General features: G+C 34.9%; 2 pseudogenes; both read left to right on the top strand.

Moving 5' to 3' along the window:
* Positions 1 to 244: 244 nt before the first annotated feature.
* On the top strand, positions 245 to 1836 carry LOC147401488 (mediator of RNA polymerase II transcription subunit 21 pseudogene; annotated as a pseudogene).
* A 419-nt stretch (positions 1837 to 2255) lies between these two features.
* LOC147401487 (cyclin-D3-1-like) lies at positions 2256 to 3708 on the top strand (annotated as a pseudogene).
* The last annotated feature ends 6541 nt before the right edge of the window (positions 3709 to 10249 follow it).

The raw sequence follows: 10249 nt of genomic DNA, 5'->3' as shown, positions 1-10249 counted from the left end.
GGTTTGGTTTTTTGAGTAGATATGGTATCTATGGGTTCTTACTTTCATGAGGTTGCATTCTGGTGGTTTTCTTCAAATGCGTTCTTTTAATGGGGGGTTAGTATTTATATTGTTTTTATTTTTCTTCTTGATTTTGATTTTCTTTCATTATGGTTGAATTGATGTCTTCGGAATAAATTTCTTCTTTTTTTTCTCTTGGCTTATCATTATAGTTTTATTTTTTATTTTTTCATTATCATCTCAATTTGCATGCTATCCTTAGACCTATTGCCCAATTAGCCAAAAATATCAAATTAATTTAGGCTACAATCTCTCTTTTTATCTGATATATACATGGACAGTTGTGCATTTACAAATTCTAATGTATTGAGGCTCATCAATAAAATTGTAAATCATTTTTGAACTTCTGTTGTATTCTTAATATCACAAGAACTCTATATATATTGAATTATTTATTATGATCGTATGTTTTAATATTCATCTCAGAGTTTTGAAGCCAAGTTTATAAGATGGACATCATCTCTCAGCTACAAGAACAAGTGAATACAATTACATCACTTGCCTTCAATTCTTTAGACTCCCAAAAGAATATGACAGGATACTAGGAATTGGTATCATCTGGTTGGGTCAACTTTTGTTCTTGGAGCGCTTCTAGGTAAGGTCGATCTAGTGTTGTGTCCCAATCTCTATGTGTGTGTCATGCTGATGATGATGGTGGGCATTCCTCGCAATCTGATTGGTGGATACTTTAATTCTCTTTCTGATAGTTTTTTCCCCCTTACAAATATATAAGATTTACATTTCAAAAGGATTCTGTTAAAAACAGATATGCTCTTGAATATCTATTCTTGATGATGAAAGTGGTAACTCCTCACATCTACCAGTACATGATTCACTAAGAATTAGGAAGACCTTGTAGAAAAAATGGTCAAAGATCTGCCATCACTACCCAAAATGGTCAGGATTTCTTATTCAATATCTGCCACCACTATGGAAAATAATAAGATATGTTTACCCATTAAGTATAAAATAGAGGCTTCATATTTAGACTTCCTCAAATTCATTTCCTTCCTTCTGTATTCGATAGATTTTTTTTCCCATTTACACTTAAATCAAAACTGCATGCATAACCTCTAAGAGAACATACAGAACTTGGCAAAAGTGCAAACGCTATGTCTCTCATGAGAATTGAGGCCTTTCTTCTATGGAGAAGTGCTTGCAGTTTGTATTGCTCTATAGACTCAATATCTTTTCATATTTTCAAGCTTCATGGTTGATTGAATGAGAAATCTGGAGAACAGTTTGTTGTGTTTGTTCTTCTATAGAGACTTCATATGTTTTTTTCCCTCTCTGGCCTTCGCGCTTGATTAACTGAGAATGATGTTCGTTTTTAGGGCCTTGTCACTTGTGGTTATAGACATAAGGTAGGATTAGTTTTTCAATCACACCCATCAACTAATGGGCTTTGCAATTTGTTCAAGGTCAAGATCATTCTCAATCCAATCTTAGTGTTTTAAGAACTTCTCTTTCTGCAATTTTGATTTCTACAATACCAAAAAAAAAAGTTAATTGAAACGGTCAAAATAATTTTTTATAAGCATTAAGACTGTTGCATATAATGAATCAATTATTATTGAAACTCATTGTTATTTTTCCATTATATCATTCTGTCTTGTACTATGAACTAGCCAAGATGCCAAACTAGACAAATTTTAAACCTTGTATGCTATTAAACCGCTTTTACCTCTGCAGTTTGATGTATTAGTTGTGGCACTTCCAGTGTCAGAGGGTGGCGAGGAAGCCCAATTGAAACGAATTGCAGAACTTCAGGTATAGTTTTGACGAATTTACCGCCATTAATGTCATTTTTCTTGACTTTCCGTTACTTCTCTCACTCCTTAATTTACTCTCTAAGCAGAGGACAAGAACTCCATAGGCAGCTGGAGGCTGCAGGTCACTTATCTACCCTTTTCTGCTTAGAAAATTCTTATATATATGGGTCGGGTTCGGAAGACACACATATCTACTCACATCTCTACAAACGAGTTAAGCCATCCGATTAATTCAAGATCTGCGGTTCAGATCGTTTGTTACGTTAAAATCGTTTGTAAACAAATGAAATTTTTGAATTTGCAACTACCTCCCCGTTAACAAACAGAAACAAATTGAAGTTTCTCAACTTCGTCTTCCTCATTCTGACCTCTGCGGTCGAAGTCCTCTTCTACAGATTCCTCGAATGGTATTTAATGGTAGATGAAATAGTATTTAATTGCACAACTTATCTAATATGTTCTTGAATTATTATTACATTTTGTAATTTTTTTTCTCTTTCTTTTATTATATTTTACTTGAATTTGATTGTTCTGATGAAATGGGTTTCCACCAAATAGGGGAATCCAAATATGTATTTGAAACTAGAACCATACAAAGAATGGAGCTTTTAGTGTTGAGCACTTTGAAATGGAGAATGCAAGTAGCGATTCCTTTCACCTTCATAGATTACTTCCTTTCGAAGATCAACAAGGATGATAATCCTCCACCAAGATCATCGATCTCTTGATCCATTAAACTCATCTTAAACACAATCAAAGGTCTATCTCACTATGTCTCTTTTTTAACTTCTTCGAGCCAATTTTTTTTAAATAGTGAATTTGAGGTCTGATATATTGTTTGATGGGAAATGTAGGGATTGAATTCTTGGAATTTAGGCCTTTTGAGGTTTCTGCATCAGTGGCAATATATGTATTAGGAGAAATCCAAACAGTGGACATAAACAAGGTTGCATCTTGTTTCATCAAACATGTAGAAAAGGTAATAAACTTGATGAATCCAAAATGGATTTTCTAAATGGTGAATAATTTAATAATTTTTGTGAATTTGATTCTATTTCTATCTTGGATTTGCAGGAGAGAGTGTTGAAATGTGTGGAATTGATCCAAAATGTTTCGGTGCGTAGTGGGTTTGTTAAAGTTGCAAATAGTAGGGGGCTTCAGTTACTTCTGTGCCATAGAGTCCAATTGGGGTGTTAGATGTTGCATGCTTGAGCAATAAAAGTGATGATTTAACAGTTGGGTCATGTGCAAATTCTACTCATTCAAGTCTTGTTCCTAAGAGGAGAAAGATAAGCAAATCATCTGAAGTAGTCTTTAGGTCAGTCCTAGAATGAAGCTTTCTGCTTGCTTGACTATCTCTAAGGGGACTGAGTCTGGTGGCTCTGCATTATCAGACCATGAAGTTCCCAGTAATGAAGAAATTGATGAAGTTGTAGGGGTTTTAAACTTTTGTAAATATGATAGAGAGATGATAGGCTATTTAGGGGGTTGATGCATGTTTATTCTGACATGAGAGACTTGGCATTAGTGCACTGAGCAAATGATAAGAATGTGTATATTACTAGAATGCTTCGAATATTCATGTTGTATCAAATTTCTTCCAACCCAACCTTCCAATTAAAAAAAATCTAAATGTTTGATTTTATCTATTGATTTGGGATTCCAGTTCCCATGAATTGTGTGATTGATGTATGTAGTAACATTGTTAAGGTGTGGTTTGAACTCAGTTTTTCTTGTGTGTTATGCTGTGCTGGTTTACGGTGATAACGTGGGCGTGGCTGATGATTTTGGTCCCACCGCACGTGCAGTTTATCATGGGGGAGGCTGGACAATTATGAAGAATCTAACTCCCAACATGTGCACCGCATGGGAATAGTTTATGATTCTCTTTTAGAGATGTTTTTTTCTTGTACAAGACTCTTTAGGGATTCTTAACTTAGGGGATGATCTCCAGCATACAAGTAACCAAATGGTCACTTCTAACCAGGCCTGCCAATTAGTTATGTCCTAGTCACTATCTATATACTATGATGGCTTACCATTTTTCGATCCACTTTTTTAATGTCTGTTGAGTATTGGAGATTTCAGCGTAGATATCATCTTCTAAAATAAAACACTGCTTGCTTGGTAATATATTGGGAAGGGATTAAACATTGTTAAGTATTATTCTTGATTAAACAGGGGAGATACATTAATACATTTTACTTTATGTACACCCTGCCCTCATTGTTACTTTAAATACAAATTACAAACATTATTCGGTTGTAGTACAATTGAGTTGAATGGTGAAGTCCATGACTTTGTTGTGGACGACGACTCGCATTCTCATAATAAGGAGATTTAAGTAACTATGATAGCTTTTACCAACCCAAGAACAGTAAGAGAAACTGAGGAAACATTGAACCAAAATAAATAAATAAAAATCATGTGTATAAGACAGGATCCCATACTGAACCCTGAAAATATCTGTACAATAAGGATTTTAATTTATTTGTATTTTTTAAAACTGCTAGAACACCCAACAATCCAAGTCAGTGGAACCAGAATTCTCCAACATGGGTTCGATTTCCATGATGGCTGTTCGACTCGATAAGATTACTTTGAGCTACTCAACAAGATTAACCTGCAACAATCATGGTATCCAATAAGGTTAATGTGAACGTCAAACCCCACATAAAACCACAAAGACAATAAAAAAAGGATAGCAAACACATAATACATCAAGATTGACATAGGTCTCAATCATTCTCTCAACAAGAATGATCCTCACAAAATCCGTTCTATTTAACTAACCTAACCACATAAATCTTGTGTTGCTTGATTTAACATATGGTCATTTTTCACAGCATACATCAGTAGATTGAGGGATTCAAGCTCAAACACACATTTATACATACACAAAACCCAAATTACCAAAATTTCCCCTGGTTTCTACTTGAAATTCTGGTTCTCAAAACTGTAAGTATCTTACTTCTCATTTAACAATCCAGAATTTGCATATTCAGGTGCCACATACCTGAGATACATATAAGAAACTTCAAAAACAGCGTAGGCCTGTCCCATATAGCTTCTACTTCAACTCTAAATTCCTTTTCTGCCTGTCCCCTACAAAAATAATATCCACACAAAAGACATAGAAGAACACAACTAAGAATCATGGATTAGATAACCATTTTCAACTGGATAGAGAATTTGAAGTGTCCTTACAAATTGTTGAGGATTTTCTTTATTGCTACCTCGGTTCCATTTATCAGACGGCCCATGTATACAACCCCATATCCACCCTCCCCGATTACATTCTCTTTAGAGAAATGGTTTGTTGCAAATTGGAGATCTCTAAGAATAAACCAATGATTCCATCCAAGATGAGAGAATTTGGGCAGTCCAATTAAAGGAGAGGCTGATGCAATACCATGTGCCAAAGAAGACTGCTTGCGAACAGTTCCAATGCTTACTTCTTCCCCAGACTGTGCACTACAGCTTCTCTCATGCTGATAACTTGAGCTGCATTGGCTAACGTTATCTGCCTCGCTTGATTTGATCATACCCAAATGAGTAAACATCTTCCTCCGAGACATCACCCATATAGATAAGATAAACAGAATCAAGACGATAAATAGAAAATCACTTCAAAAATATGGACTATGGGGGACATAGTCTCATAATCATAAAGAATAACCATGAACCACTCCCAAAAAAAGGAACCAACTTTGCCACCCCGTCTTAATTCAAGGCAAAGCTATTATTACGGTATATCAAATGAAAAAACCCCAGTAAACATATTGGAAACTTTCATCTCTTCTACAACTGGAGAGCATTACCATAATCAATTGTAAAGTAGTTCTATGCTAGGAATTGGAATTTAGTATTATATAGCATCCTAGTTTTTATTAAGCCAAGGAAGAGCACCCATTATGTCAATGAATGGGAACATGTTACAAAATACAATCATCAAAGACAAAGTAGAGAGGGATCATGATATCAATGCATTGGAATATACTAAGAAATAACAGTTGCATAGAACTGGTGACATTGATCAGAATTTGGAAAAGTAGATTGCAGATCAAAAAAGAACTCATTGCTCTCAATCTTCATATGCATAATTTCCCATACAGAAGCAAGGAAGGGGTTTTAACATCAACGATTGGGCATCGATAGAGCCAATACATTTGCTAATGCTATATTAGGAATAAGAATTGCAAACATTAATTGCAGTTCAAGCAAACGAAAAATTAGATTCAAAGAGAATTAAAGTATCCACCAAACAGGATCCTTTTGAAATGTAAATCTTATCTATTTGTAAGGGGGAAAAAAACTATCAGAATGATAATTAAAGTATCCACCAAACAGATTGCAAGGAATGCCTACCATCATTATCAACATGACACACACATAGAGATTGGGACACAACACTAGATCGACCTTACCTAGAAGCGCTCCAAGAACAAAAATTGGCCCAACCAGATGATACCAATTCCTAGTATCCTATCATATTCTTTTGGGAGTCTAAAGAATTGAAGGCAAGTGATGCAATTGTATTCACTTGTTCTTGTAGTTGAGAGATGATGTCCATCTTATAAACTTGGCTTCAAAACTCTGAGATGAATATTAAAACATATGATCAAAATAAATAATTCAATATATATAGAGTTCTTGTGATATTAAGAATACAACAAAAGTTCAAAAATGATTTACAATTTTATTGATGAGCCTCAATACATTAGAATCTGTAAATGCACAACTGTCCATGTATATATCAGATAAAAAGAGAGATTGTAGCCTAAATTAATCTGATATTTTTGACTAATTGGGCAATAGGTCTAAGGATAGCATGCAAATTGAGATGATGACGAAAAAATAAAAAATAAAACTATAATGATAAGCCAAGAGAAAAAAAAGAAGAAATTTATTCAGAAGACATCAATTCAACCATAATGAAAGAAAATCAAAATCAGGAAAAAAAATACAAACAATATAAACACTAACCCCCCCCCCCCCCCATTAAAAGAACACATTTGAAGGAAACTACCAAAATGCAACCTCATGAAAGTAAGAACCCATAGATACTAGATCTACTCAGAAAACCAAACCCAGATTATAATTGGGTATCAAACCCTAAAATTCAACAAAAAGATCACCATATGTCCACAGAAATGGTGTGAAATATTCAAACTAAATCATACACAAAAAAAAGATATAAAACTAAAAAAACTACTCAAAATTCCAAAGGAGTAAATCCTAAAATTCATAAATGTATTTCAATCTCCTACCTAGCCATCCCACATTATCAATTCCAGATCCAAACTAAGCCAAAACCCAAAAAAACTCAGCAGAACATGAAATTAAAAAAAAAATTAAATAATAAAAACTAATTAAGGGTTTGTCATTTCTTACTTTTGAGAGAGATCGAATTTAGAATTTCTTTAGAACGAGTTAGAGAGAGAGTCAGGAAGAAGTCGTTTACAAATTAACCGCAAATCTGATAGGAGTAGATCGCCATCGATGAGGAAGACGCTGTTGAAGAGGAGTAGATTTGTCGAAGTCGTCTTCATTTTCCAGCAGACGCAGTGAATCGTCGAAAGAAATCAAGAGAGAGAGAGAGATGAGGAAGAAGCATTGTAGAGAGAGTGAATAGAAGAGATAAGGAAGAGAGCTCAGTTGAGTTTCTAATCTGGAGAGATGAGGAAGGAAGAAATCAATAGCAAAAGAAGAAGAGGAAAGAAGAACTCGTTTTCACGGGGAGGTGAAAGCGCCCTCGATCCGTGAGGTGCCGGATCCACTTTTGACCCTTGAGGTTTGGGAGTCGCCACCTAGTTATTACGGTCTAGGAACCGAATATAGACTCAAAACAGATAAAAACAATTAATCTACTAAAAAAAAACTGAATCCGGGGATCACATTACAAGATTGGAAGGTGTTAGGCACCAACCCCGCCTGGCAAATGCCGGTCTCTACTTATCCTAAATAAGACTACATTGCTAATAAAAAACTTAGATAAAAAAAAATTTACCTTCTAAACGCAACGATTCTACTCCCTCAGATTTGATAAAATCGTTCATTGTACCGTACTTCTTACTTCGTTTTGTCTCCGGATCCGATTTCTGTTCTCCGAAGCAAGGTATCTCTTTCTTAGATTTAGGTTCTTCGAATTTTATTATGGATTTTGGGGTATTTTTGAAGGGCTTTTAGGTATTTTTCATGCTAAAATCGAAGTATGGGTGTTAGGTAAGGAGTTGAGACTTCAAAATTAGGGTTTATGGGAGGCTAGGGAAGCTTTTTGACCTACTTCTCTTAGGGTTTATTATTTGATACGAAAATAGGGTGTGAGGACCCCTATTTATAGATTTTTTAAAGGGTTTGTTTAGATAGAATTAGTGTTTAATTATAATTCTTTTAGTTAAAGTTATATTTTAATTAGAATTGTTTCAGGTAGAATTATATTTTAGTTAGAATTCTATTAAATAGAGTTATTATTTAATTAGAACTCTATTAGGGTTTTGACTTTTGATCTTATTTGATTGACTTTAAGATTTTGACTTTAGTCTTACTTGATTGACTTTAATATCTTGACTTTGGTCTTACTTGATTGACTTTAGTCTTACTTGATTAACTTTAATTTTTTGTAGAGCCCCCCTCTATTATATCTTTAATTCTTTGGACCCCCAAATGAAGGGGTCCTTGAATAAATATCTTAGCAACCCTCAAAAATTTTGCCTGAGAGCCTGATTGATCGATTTTTTTAGTTTAAATTTTTAAATTAATTTTATTAATGTTTCACTTTAATTATTTAATGCTTTATTTATTAATTTTGAAATTTTTAATTATAAAAATTATGAAATTACCGTTTTACCCTCGGAGAGGACTTTTTGTGTTTCAAGTCGATTTTTGATGTTTTAAGATGTTTTAGAATCAATTTTTTGTAAGGAATTCAATGGAAATATTGATTTGTGTAATTTATGAAATTTTTGTGTGAAATGATCGTGAACTTTATGAGGGGCATTTTCATAATTTTATCGAATTCTGTGAAAATTGGCAAAATAATTTATTTGATTTCGATTTGTTGTTTTATGTGTTCGAAAGGGTTTTCCTAAGCGTAATGTATGCTCTAGGGTTGCTTTGATGTTAGGGGTATTTTGGTAATTTGGTCATTTTTTGGTGATTTTTATCGTAAAGTTTCTTTTTGTCTGCAAAATGATTATTTCTATGCTTATAGGGTCATATTTTCCTAGCATAGCGTGGTTTCTACAGTTTTGTCAGTTCGAGATGCCTCATCCGGATTTCTGAAACATATCTGGTAACAAAATAAAGCATTGGGATAAACATCCATCATTGGAAATCGTTGTGATCAAGTTAACGAGTTGATTAATCAGGCAAGTGCAAAAATGGGGTGTCTACAGATGCCCCTCTTTGGTAGAGGGTTGAAGTAAACTAGATAGCAAATATATTTTGGTAGATAGTGCTATATCTGAATGCCAAAGCTAGTGACAGTTCATTTTGCAGTCTGATTTAGCAATTCGTCGGGGCATTCGGATCCTTGAGCATAAAACTCTCCCCGAACTAAAAGGTTGTCAGGTCATTAAGCGAGAACTCTCACTGACAGTGTCAGATCCTTGAATTTTAGAAAATTCTCCTTGACTAATGTAACAATTGTGCAAGTGTGTGGACTTAAAATTTGAGACAAATTTCAAAGAGTTTAAGTTGGAACTAAGTAAAATCTGAGCACAAAGTAAATATAAATTGAGTATAAATTGAGCTTAATCTGAGCATAAACTGAGTATAATCTGAGCATAGACTGAGCATAAACTGAACATAATCTAAGCATAATTTGAACATAAACTGAGCTTAATCTGAGCATAGACTGAGCATAAACGAGCATAATCTGAGCATAATTTGAACATAAACTGAGCATAATTCTGAGAAAACCCTCGACGGTAACTGAGCATAATTCTGAGAAAACCCTCAGCGGCATCTGAGCATAATTCCGAGAAAGCCCTCGGCAGTAACTGAGCATAATTCTGAGAAACCCTCAGCGGTAATTGAGTATAATTCCGAGAAAACCCTCGGAGGTAACTGAGCATAGTTCCGAGAAACCCTCGGCGGTAACTGAGCATAATTTCGAGAAAACCCTCGGCGGTAACTGAGCATAGTTCCGAGAAAACCCCCGGCGGCATCTAAGCATAATTCCGAGAAAACCCTCGGCGGTAACTGAGCATAGTTCCGAGAAAGCCCTCGGCGGCAACTGAGCATAATTCCGAAAAAACCCTCGACGGCAACTGAGCATAATTTCGAGAAAGCCCTCGGCGACAACTGAGCATAATTCGGAGAAAACCCTCAGCGGTAACTGAACATAGTTCCGAGAAAGCCCTCGGCGACAACTGAGCATAATTTCGATAAAGCCCTCGGTGGCATCTGAGCAT

This window comes from Akebia trifoliata, chromosome 5 (genome assembly GCF_017979445.1).
Source record: "Akebia trifoliata isolate Shusen 1 chromosome 5, ASM1797944v1, whole genome shotgun sequence".
NCBI lineage: Eukaryota > Viridiplantae > Streptophyta > Magnoliopsida > Ranunculales > Lardizabalaceae > Akebia > Akebia trifoliata.
The sequence above is the reverse complement of the archived record's forward strand: the minus strand, read 5'-3'. Positions and strand labels throughout refer to the sequence as shown.